Source organism: Camelus ferus, chromosome 14, assembly GCF_009834535.1.
Source record: "Camelus ferus isolate YT-003-E chromosome 14, BCGSAC_Cfer_1.0, whole genome shotgun sequence".
NCBI lineage: Eukaryota > Metazoa > Chordata > Mammalia > Artiodactyla > Camelidae > Camelus > Camelus ferus.
The window spans coordinates 38,606,568-38,617,817 of NC_045709.1; the positions used below are offsets into that span (position 1 = coordinate 38,606,568).

At 39.1% G+C, this 11,250-nt stretch overlaps 1 protein-coding gene across 1 annotated transcript in view; it reads right to left on the reverse strand.

The window, feature by feature from the left end:
- Positions 1–11,250, reverse strand: part of GPC6 (glypican 6) — a 971,667-nt gene that overhangs the window by 796,926 nt on the left and 163,491 nt on the right. The window lies entirely within an intron of this gene.

Here is an 11,250-nt window from a genome sequence, read left to right on the forward strand (position 1 = left end):
AGGTCAGACTTTGGTAACTCAACAACTGTCTTAATGAGTCATACTTTCCCCAGAAAAGCATTGTCTGGTCTGTCTAGAGTATGCTTAGGGAAAGGAGAAAAAACACATTCTCAGCAATCACTCTGCATAGTCCTCCTGTAAGATACTGATGCACTGATGTAAGCTCTTGGCATTTAATAAACAAATGCATTCTTGTAAAACCATGCTTCTTTGGAACAGATAGTTTTCTGTGGAGGGTGGGGCTGGTAAAAGGAGACGGGTGATAGAAAACTTTGTATTATAAAGAGATTCTCATTTTAAGGAATATTCATCTACTCCAGTTTCACATGTAATCTTCAAAGTACACAAAATCTCTTGAATCAGAGTCTTCTCCATTCCTACCAGCAGCCTCGCCCCCACCCCCACCCAGCTTGGGGTCTCATCACTTTAACCCCGTATCACCGCAACAGCCATTTAACTGGCTTCCTTGCTTAGAGTCTTTCTTGCTCTAAATCCACCCGCACAAAGCTTCTGGAATAATCTTCCTAAACTCCTTTTCATTATGTCTTTTTTTTTTTTTTTTTGCTTAGGAGCCTCTGGTGTGTCTTTTTCTCTGGTCAGATTAAATGTGCTCTTCTTAGGCTGGATACCAGGGCCTCCATTCATTTTTCCCTTCTCACCAGTAAGACCCTTTTCTCCTTCCTGTCTTGAAAATCAAGCTGAATTCCTCTCTTCACTATGTTCTACCTGCTTGAATGTCCACACTGTCGTGTCTGAAATCCAGATCATTCCACTCAGCGGAGAACACCCAGCGTGTCCCCCCAGTTAGCCACCCTGGAGTTATTTCATCCCTTCTTGATCCTTCTTCTCAGAAGACACATTTATTTCCAGTCCCTCTTGCTTGTCTCTAATGGTTTTCAAAAAATGCCTCCCTGCTCTCTGCCATGTCCTTCAGCCAGACTGAAAGCCCCTCGGGCTGGCCGGATGGTCTTTTTTGATATCTTACCTGGTATCTGGAAGATGCCTGGGTGCTTAGCAAAGATCTATTGAGAAGTTAAATCGCTCCTGCTTTGCTACTACTTTCCTACTTGGTTCAACTTCTCTTGCAAGAAAAATGTAAACTTTGACCAGCCATAACGGTAATGAAAAAAAATTTTAAACCAAAACAGTAAAACTTATAGATGAGTATCGTCACTTCCACGTGTTTCTCCACTAATGCCTCTCTGCACCAGTGACCAAGTAGCAGAAACTCAGGAGGTAACAAAGCTCGGATCTGGACTTTCCCAGATTGTGATGGGGAGCTCTAAGGAAGCATGAAAATATGTAAGTGCTGAAGAAGCGACATCTGGGAAGAAGACCCTGATTCTCAGAGGCTGATTATGAGAAAGCTTCTGTTGTGAAACTCCTTGGCTGTGACTCCCAGGTTCCCAGAGATCACCTGGACATAAAAGCAATGCCTGGATTATTTGTTTATTAACTCACTCATCAACTCAGCCGACGCGTGTTATGTTACACTGCAATACATATAAACTAATGTGAGACTGTTGCTGATTGCCTGTGCCAAGTACTGTATGGAGCACTTCTGGAGCCTTCGTTCATGAAAGTTTTACAATAAACCTATGAGTTATAGTGTGTCATTATGACAGTATCAGAGATGATGAAACAGAGGCTTGGGGAGTGTCAGTCATTCACCCAAGGACCCCTAGCTGGGAAACAATGCAGAGAAAGGACAAACCCGGTGCACACTGTGAAAAGGTACCTAATTTTCTGTATAAAAGCCTTATATTCAATCTGTTTCAGACCTGAGTCCTGAACTAGCTGACTCCCTGCTCTGAACATCTTTAACACAATTTGTGCAGTTCTGTTCTGGACCATAAACCTTTGCAGTGCAGAATTACACTAATCTGTAAATGTGTCCATCATCTCTACCAGGTAGGCAGCAAGCTTTTGGAGGGCAGAGGAGTTTTTCTCAAGGATGTGAACTGCTCAGGATGCAGTACACAAAGAAAGCCCTTGTGAAATATATGTAGTATAAAAAAGACATGTTTTCATGTTTACACTGGCCCACAGAAGTGTGACTTTCAGAGTTTTTGAACCTCTATTTATAGGTTGAACCTTCAAAAACTATTTTTGGCATTACTGTTCCTTTCCCGTTGCTACTAACATTCTGATGCCCAGTATTAACATTTAAACAGCCTTTGAAAAAGTTTAAATACATATCAATTTGGATGGCAGTCTTACCATCATATGGTGCTGTGATGGTGCACAGTGTATTCAGTGTGGTCCAGGAAGAGCATTACACAGCCCAAGAAAATGCCTGATTTATTGTCCAGACAACAACTATAAATACATTCCAAAGCCTTGTTTTTCACTTTTACCATTGACAACTGATGTGCAGATGGTTTCGACGTCTTACTTACAACAGTATCTTTCCTCCATACGTGTTCCAGAGCATTCTGCCTTTCAAGTTAGTTTCCATGATCACTCAGGGTTAGGGCCTCCTTTCTATTTTTGATATGGAATTGACCTAGTCAGCTCCTGGCTTCTGTGTTATATTTATGCAAATCTCTTCAACTGGTCTTGATCAGGGGGATTTACTTAAGCAGCACAGTGTACATTATGGCAGATGGATGGTCAAGGATCTCCTGGGAGTGCGATCAGCCTAGAATGTGGATTTCTGGGAACAACCAAGGGCAGGTGTTATTCATGAAGCAACAAAGCTAGATCCTGGAGGCATCATTCTGCAGCCATCTCTCCACACACAAAGCCTGCTGGTGTCCACAATCCAAAAGGGAAATCTGCGTATCTGAGATGTGTTAGCTGAAAATTTTCCCCATTTGATCCTTCCATCTGCCTTGCCTCTACAGAAACTGTCCCAAATCTTCCCTCTGTTCATGACTGGGCTTTCAATGTACAGGAATTAATAGGACTACCCTAGATTGAGAAGCTTTCCAATTTTATTGGCCACCTCATGTTATCAAGGATCTTTTAACACCATGCTTCAGATGCTCAGGGAAGAAGTTTCTTTTCTCTTGTTGATGGGTTCATGGTAAACTGAAATGAAATTTCCCTCTATGTGGAGCAACAGTGAGATTTACCCTTCTGGTATCGGATTTACCAAGGCTGCTAGAAGTGTTAATCCAAGCAAACTAGCCAAACAAAGCAAACTAACTAACCAAAAAGTATGGTGAAAATTACTTTAGTGATATATGAAGCAAAATGTATAAGACACTGACCAATATTTAATTCAAATCTTATATGTGTCATTGATTTATAACAACCTTTTAGTTTCAACAAATCCTCATGGGAGAAACTGATTTTTGCCATTAAATTTATCAATAAAATCAGATTTGGGGATAAAATATGTTATCTTCATCTCAAACTGCATAGATTCAGACTACAGGAAGATCATGTGCCAGTGACTTTCACTCCCAGAACAGAACAGATAGTAATGGGATCAAGCTAACTACAGAACCCTATGCAGATTTCCTCTCCTCAACTGCTCAGGGCACACAATCCATTCTTGCTAATTTGTTTAGTTTTTAACTTTAAAGGATGATCTTACCTGTATGGACTCAATAATGTAGTCCATTCTTCACAGCCTCTCCCTCACAAAAAGGCAAAGTCTTATCCATCCCACTCCCCAGTTATAGACCCATTACCTTTCTACCTCTTCCCCCAAAAATCCATAAATGATAAATGCTGGAGAGCATGTGAAGAAAAGGGAACCATCTTACGGTATTGGTGGGAATGTAGTTTGGTGCAGCCATTATGTAGTTTGGTGCAACCGTCTTACACTGTTGGTGGGAATGTAGTTTGGTGGAGGTTTCTTAAAAAACTAAAAACAGACTTAGCTTATGATCCAGCAATCCCACTCCTGGGCATATATCCAGAGAAAACTCTAATTTTGAAAAGATACAAGCATCCCAATGTTCATAGCAGCACTACTTACAATAGCCAAGACATGGAAGCAAACTAAATGTCCATCAACAGATGAATGGATGAAGAAGATGTGGTGTATGTGTATGTATTCCACACAATGGAATACTACTCAACCATTAAAAAGAACAAAATAACTCCATTTGTAGCTACATGGATGGACCTAGAGATTATCAAACTCAGTGAAGTAAGTCAGAAAGAGAAAAACAAATATTATATGATATCACTTATTTGTGGAATCTAAAAAATTGAGACAAATGAACTCATTTACAAGACAGACTCACAGACATAGAAAACAAACTTATGGTTATGAAAGGAGAAAGTGAGAGGAGGGATTAATTAGGAGTTTGGGATTAGCAGATAAAACTACTGTATATAAAATAGGTAAACAACAAGGACCTAATGTATAGCACAGTGAACTACATTGAATACCTTGTAATAACCTTAAATGAAAAAATATGAAAGAGAACATATATATGTATAACTAAATCACTATGCTGTACACACTGTAAATCAAATATACTTCAATTAAAAAAGACAAAGGTGACCAATAAACTGATTGAATTATGTGAGTATGTACTAAGATTAGTCTGATAATATTAATACAAATAATTTTTAAATTTGGGGAAAAAAATATGCCATGCTCCCTGGATGCACTGTTATCTGGGTCTCCCAAGCGAGGTTCCCCTGGGAGATTGGGAGGCTTCAGGCACAGTATCAGACTAGGGACTGGGCTCTACTGAACTGGGCAGAAACAGCATCAGACCTATAAGACCATTTGCCAGTTCCACAGGTTCGCCCTGTGACCTTGCATCCGTGGGCCGTGGTCCTAGTTGAACAAGCACACGGGCAGAGGCAAAGCCAATAGTGATTTTACACATCAAAGCCACTTTGAGAGCCAAGGGCCATTCCTCCATGCCAAACGATATGGAGCCGAGTGAAAGAAGATCGTGCTTTGGACCTCTTTTATCTCACACTGCAGCTCCCTAGAGTGCCTATCACTCCACTTTACATATGGGGAAACCGAGGCATAATAACTAACCCAAGGTCACACTGCTAGGAGTCCAACTCGGCTTCCGTCATCTTTATAAAGTATGAATTCACACTGTCAGTTTGACTCCATCTCTCTGGTTGGGTGGCACTTTTCTTGGTATTCCTGCCCTCAGTTCAACATTAAATCACACGTGTTCTTTCATCCAGCTTCACGTCTCCTATCTGCTTCATACCAGTCAGCTACAAGGCAGAGACACATATCACGAACATGTCTATTCTCTCTGTCCCCAGAAAACCCAGCGTAGCCTAGAAGCTGCTGGAAAATCTCTCTGCTTCTCCTTTATTCAGTACTATTATTTAGATCCTCTCTCCATTTCTATATTTTACTTAACAGTTAAATAAAATTTGCTCTAAACGTGTAGTCCCATGTTTCTCCATCATCAGCACAGTGTGTGGCATATTTATTTAATCTAAGATTTTATAACAACCCTGAGAGACTCAGATTAGTCAGGCAAAGTGCTCTAGAAGTCAGATAAATTGGCTAATTTTCAAAGACCAAGTTTGTCTAATTCTAAAGGCTCTGATCTTTCCCACTGTCTCCTTCCACAACTATATACATATAACTTCAGCCCTTTCTTTGGGGCCCCCAGAACAGATTTGAGGTCTTTGGCAGAAAGTGTAATATGGCTAGAAATGTCCCTATGTGTTTGGCCCAGGCCACCTCTGGACCAGTGTAAACTGTACCAACATTCCTCTGCATCTCATCGACCCAGATTTCAGAGACAGAAATTCTAGCACATTTTTCGTGGTACACCACGATTTCAAACATATCAGCTATCAACTATTTAAAAATTACCTAAACAACAAGGTCCTACTATATAGTACAGGGAACTATATTCAATACCCTGTAATAACCTAAAATGGAAAAGAATCTGAAAAAGAATATATATATGTATGCATACATGTGTATGTATATATATGGATGTGTGTGTGCATGTGTGTGTATAAAACTGAATCACCAGAAACACAACATTGTAAGTCAACTATACTTCAGTAATAAAAAAGAATAGTCAAAAATGTATAAAAACATTACCTGAATTTTCATGCCACACTAATAGCTAGCATAGATTTATTTATATCCGGAAACTTCTTATGGCTCTCAGTAGAGCAGTTTTTGTAAAAATAAACACAGTTATATTTTGTATGAAAAAAGAACAATTTCCAAATATCAACTTTGAGAGGTTTTTGTCCTACCAAAATCTTCACCAAAGCACTCTTTGTCTCTGCCATTCTTACCCTCAGAATTTCAGCAAGGCTTTTATCATTCTCTTTGGGTTGCAGAGTAGTTAACAAGAAATTTTAAAGGAGAATAATGGAGATAAATATCTTTAATTTTCTACCTCATTTTGTCTTCACAAAATATGGGCAAGCTGTGCTTTGCTTTTATTTACTGCTTATTCCTGCTAGGTAGTAAATTAATCCATCTTTCAGCAATGGGGCTACTGGGGGCTTTAGTACAGCCATCCGACTTTAAACTACACATTCTTAGAGTTTCAGTCCCTAGAAACACACGTTAAAATGCTTCCGCAAGACTGCACCTTTGGAGATACTTTGTTTTTATACAGCATCACACAAAACCACCAAACTTCACATCATTTACCTGTATGCCCAGGGTTCTTGCCCACCCTTTGTTCCCTGTCTTCAGGCCTCCATGGCCTAGCACAAATATCAACTCTCCTCAACTGCCCTCAGCTCTATTTGCTGTTCTCCCAATGCATTTAACTTGCATACACCTTTGTGAAGGCTCCTATCAAAGCTGTGGCTGCAGACACAGTCATGCGTGGAGCTGTCAATAATTCTCACCGGCTGCCACCAACCCCCCTGCCATGTTCGCACAAGAGAATCTGGACTTTCTCAAAGCAGTGCTTATATATAATGCTCTGCATGTAATTTGTCAATATTAAAGGTTGGCAGGGTACGCTCAATACTTATTAGTTGAATTAAATTTGGAAAAACATCTTGTGTCCCATTCTGAGTCAGTCTGATTATAAACTCCATCTATGGATTCTGTATTTGATAGTGGTATTCAGTGATATAATATGAGTATAGCTTTTTTGTAAACTTCTAAAGGCACATACGGGTAAAAGAACACTGAACTTCACTGGACTCCCCTGCTCAGTTAAACAGACTTTAGAAAAATAATATCTGACTTTCTCATCTCTAGCCATTTTTAACATCACAACACCACTAACATCTTCCATCCATGCAACAATAGCAAGTTAAGTGTCTTAATTCCAGGAAGAAAAGCAACACTTTATGTTCCAATCACCTACTACTGGCGAGGTACTGGGATAAATACTTTAATAAACTTTGCCAAGAATTACTGTCAAAGTCAACACTGACCATATTTTTTCTTCTACATTTCTGTTCTTCATTCAAAATCCTTACTATCCATATGCATAGCATACACTTACCACTCTCAGGTAATTCCATGAAGATGGCTTTCAAAACTTGTATGTAAGATTTTAAGACTTAAAGAATGTGTTTGCGTGTGTAACAGCAAATTGAAAGTGGCTTTTTGAATTAAGCTGTATTTTATTATCCTGACTGATAGGACTTTAGTTAATTTTCACTTATCTTTTACTTATCATGCTATCTGAAATATTGCATAAAACTATGTCTTCCATCTTAATTTGGCTTTATCTATTATGTATAGACATGATCTTTAAATATTTATCATTTTAGTTACTCCAGTTTAAAAATGAATAAGGGCTTTATGGAGACCTTATAAGAACAAACCTTATTTCCCCAATAATTTATAGGTAAATGTGTCCTTTCTGATAATGGAGCTCTCTTTCCAACCTGGCTTAAAATAGACATGAATTCCTTCAGAGTATAAATCATGCATTGCACAGAACTTGATTCCATGGTCAATACAAGTGCTTCATAAGAGATGTTAGGTTTGCTTACTAATCATAGATGTGTTTAGTCTAGCATTAAAAATATTAATACCTCAAGATCATGATAGTCAAAATACTGCTTACTTTGGCAAAAATCAACAAAATTTCCTGGGTTCAGAACATTACAATAGCAGAGATAGTTCTTTCTTGTTAAAAAGGAAAATTTAAAAATATTTCTATTGTTCCCAAAACACTTAATGGTAGAAATTACAAACACAAAAGTCTTGTGGTACATCTAGGCTTAATTTTCTCACCACCAGCCTTCTAATATTTGCACCCATTATTACCAGTCTAAGTGTTATCAGGTGAAGATTTAAAATTTGTGGAACAGTGAGAAACTGTTTCCTGTCAATACCATTTCAGGAAGGAAAAACTTTCAAATGCAGAATAGCTTCGTAATTGTATATTTCATACATGTTAACAGAAAATTATATAAATATATAAATTCCTTAAAAGGAGCACTTTGCAGGGTTTTCTTGAGATGTAAAGGGCAAACAAGGAGGAATTTTATGGTGTCAAAGTCATGTCTGGTGTTATTATAGTTACAGTTCTTCCAAGCAAATTCTGAGCTCAGTCAGGCTGATGGGCTTTGTCCTTATTTATACCCAGTCCTCAGACTCGGATCTGTGGGGTCCACCCTGCAAGCTGCTCAGTCTGTATTCTCTCTCTCCAGTCCTGCCATCTGCTGAGTCCTGTCTCCCGCCCACTGCTTTCCACTGATGGAACTTCCCACCTCATTTCCCCTTTTCTTTCCTCAGGCACAGCTCTCGGAGTTAATTCTACAAATGTCAAAATGGTACCTTCTCTCCACTGAAGTAATTTCCTAACTTCTTTGCTTTCTCTTTCCACTTTCAAAACTCATATTACGCTAATGAGCCAGAGTATAACGATAGTAAAGATAAAACTGAACTCTATTCCTAACTATGTATTTCACATTCTGCTTCTGTTTTCTGTTAGGAAGAAACATTCTCAAAGAAGACTTGTAAAAAAAAAAAAAAGACAGCAGTTCATTTGCATGGCATATGACTAAGAAAAGTGTTAATCACTATTTTATCAATCATCTGACTCTACCTTAATTTGTTTTTCTTTTCTTTTTTGCTTACTTTTCTACCAAAAGTGTTTTCTTTCCCCAACAGAATTTTTCACACTGCAATTAAGTACTACAGTAAAATTGTCACAGCATTCTTGACTGCAACCTTTGCCCAAGGCACGCTGGAATAAGGAATATTTATTAGTGAGCTAGCAATCCAGGATTGCTGGGAAGAAAAACCATCCCCGGAGTTTTCACATATTGATCAAATCCTAAGCCTGAGGATCAAGCGTACTATCCGGCAATTGTTTCCACAGGTACCTGGAATTCCTGAGGACACATAATCCCAGCTCACATGATGTTCCTATTTGTCATTCCTTTAGTGTGGGTCACGGCACCTGTGCACAGCTGACAGCCTGTCCGTCAGCCCACAGGAGATGTACTGCCTTGCCCACCACAAACTTACAGTATAACGGAGATCAGAAGAAAAAATATATACAGAGATAGAATTCAACTAGAAGGTAATTGCCGTCCCTTTTCTTAAAACAGTAACCAACACAAAGATTGAGATCTTTATTCTAGAATGCCTAGGGGCTCATTCTGTTGTTCCCCTGAATAACAAGCAAGTGTTTTAATCAGCTGCCTAGTTAACCCACCCACTACGTGGACTGGCAGTGTGTCTTGGGATGGAGAGCAAAGGGAAGGACCGAAGCAATTAGCAGGAGTTAAAAAAGATGATCAGAAGCTGAAATGTTTGCCTCAGTCACTGGTCTATCCCGTAACAAGCCTCCCAGACGGCAACTTCATGCCTCACCTGGGATCCCCACTGCTAATCCAGGTACTAATGTCAAGTTTTCACTTTACTCTCAGTAGAAATATTCTTCATAGCCTGGGGTGGTGCTGAAATTGATGGAATAAAGAAAATAACAAAAATCCTATAAAGGACATACATTTTTACATCTTTGGAGGAGGCTCTGAGAAACAAAGTTTACAAAAATATGGGTGAGTATTGCAGCTCATCGAAGATACTGAAATTAGCTTTAGGAGAGTGTTCAGCTGGTTCAATAGCAGAATAAAAAATGTAAAGTCATTTTAGCAAACATTGCACTCCCCCTTTTTCTTTAATCTATGTAATGGCAATGCCTGAGATTCCAGCATTTAGTGACAAGCCAAGGCCCTGTACGGAAGACGGTTACTACAGGGGAAGGATTCTGGTCTGAAGGGAGAAGACACACACTCTAGGCTCAAAGGCTCCTGTCACATAAGGACTAGTTCTAGTGCCACTAGCAACCAGCAGTGTGACTTCTGGGCCTCACTTTTCCCATCTGTAAAATAAGTACAATGGGGTTAGACCCCTGATGTTCAAAATGGTAGTTTTTTTTTTTTTTTCTCTCTAGCATTTCAAATATTTGCCAAACCAGCAGTGCACAGAAGCTTATGCTATAAAACTGGTTGCAAGTGGCAGTGGGGAGGGAGCAGGGTTCCTGCTGGAGAAACACACAGTGGCTTTCTCCTCCCTGTGAGACCCCCTGGGCATTGCAGAACAATGTTAGCAAAAAGGCCAGGAGAGATGAGCTCATAATGATGCCATGTCCCTGTGAATCTCAGAGGTGCTAATGCAGAATACATCTAAGAATATAAGTAGTAGGTAAAAAAACTCTGGGCGATAAGCATTGCACATTGATTACTTTCCTCTATTTGTCTCCAAGACCAGGAAATAAAAAATCTGCTTCCAGAGTAGAGAAGTTTTTAATCTTCAGATAGTGAACATTTTCAACAGATGATATTATAGTGGAGAGAATATAGATTGTCATCCCTGAGAGATTGAAAAGAAAGCCAATGCCTGAGCAGTCTGGATAAATTGTAACAGCAGGAGGTGGATTGCTGTTTGTTTGACGCTCCCAGGCAGGCAACACTGTCTCTTTAATACGTCCACACTTTAATACCTACTGTCTATGAAATGAGGAAGCCCCTTCTTTTCCCACAATATTACCCTACACTGTTTGTAAAGTCTCACTGACCAGGTGATTAATACTTTCTTATATTACACATAAACCCTCAATAGAATTGGACTTCTATTTAATGGCTAAATACATCCTTTTCATGTGATCAAAATAACGGAAATAAAACCTCAATACTTCAAGAAAATGTTGGAATATTGGACTGTCAATCTAATAAAGTTGTCCGTGTTCCGAGGATAGTAAGGAATTTAGACCTTTCTCATTTTGTTAGCTCTGAGTTCGATTCCATAAGAACACATTGTGTGAATAATGATGCTGCAAAAGAAACTTTATTACACCATATCTAAAAGTTTTACTCACAAGGAATTATCAATAGCAACAAAATTTT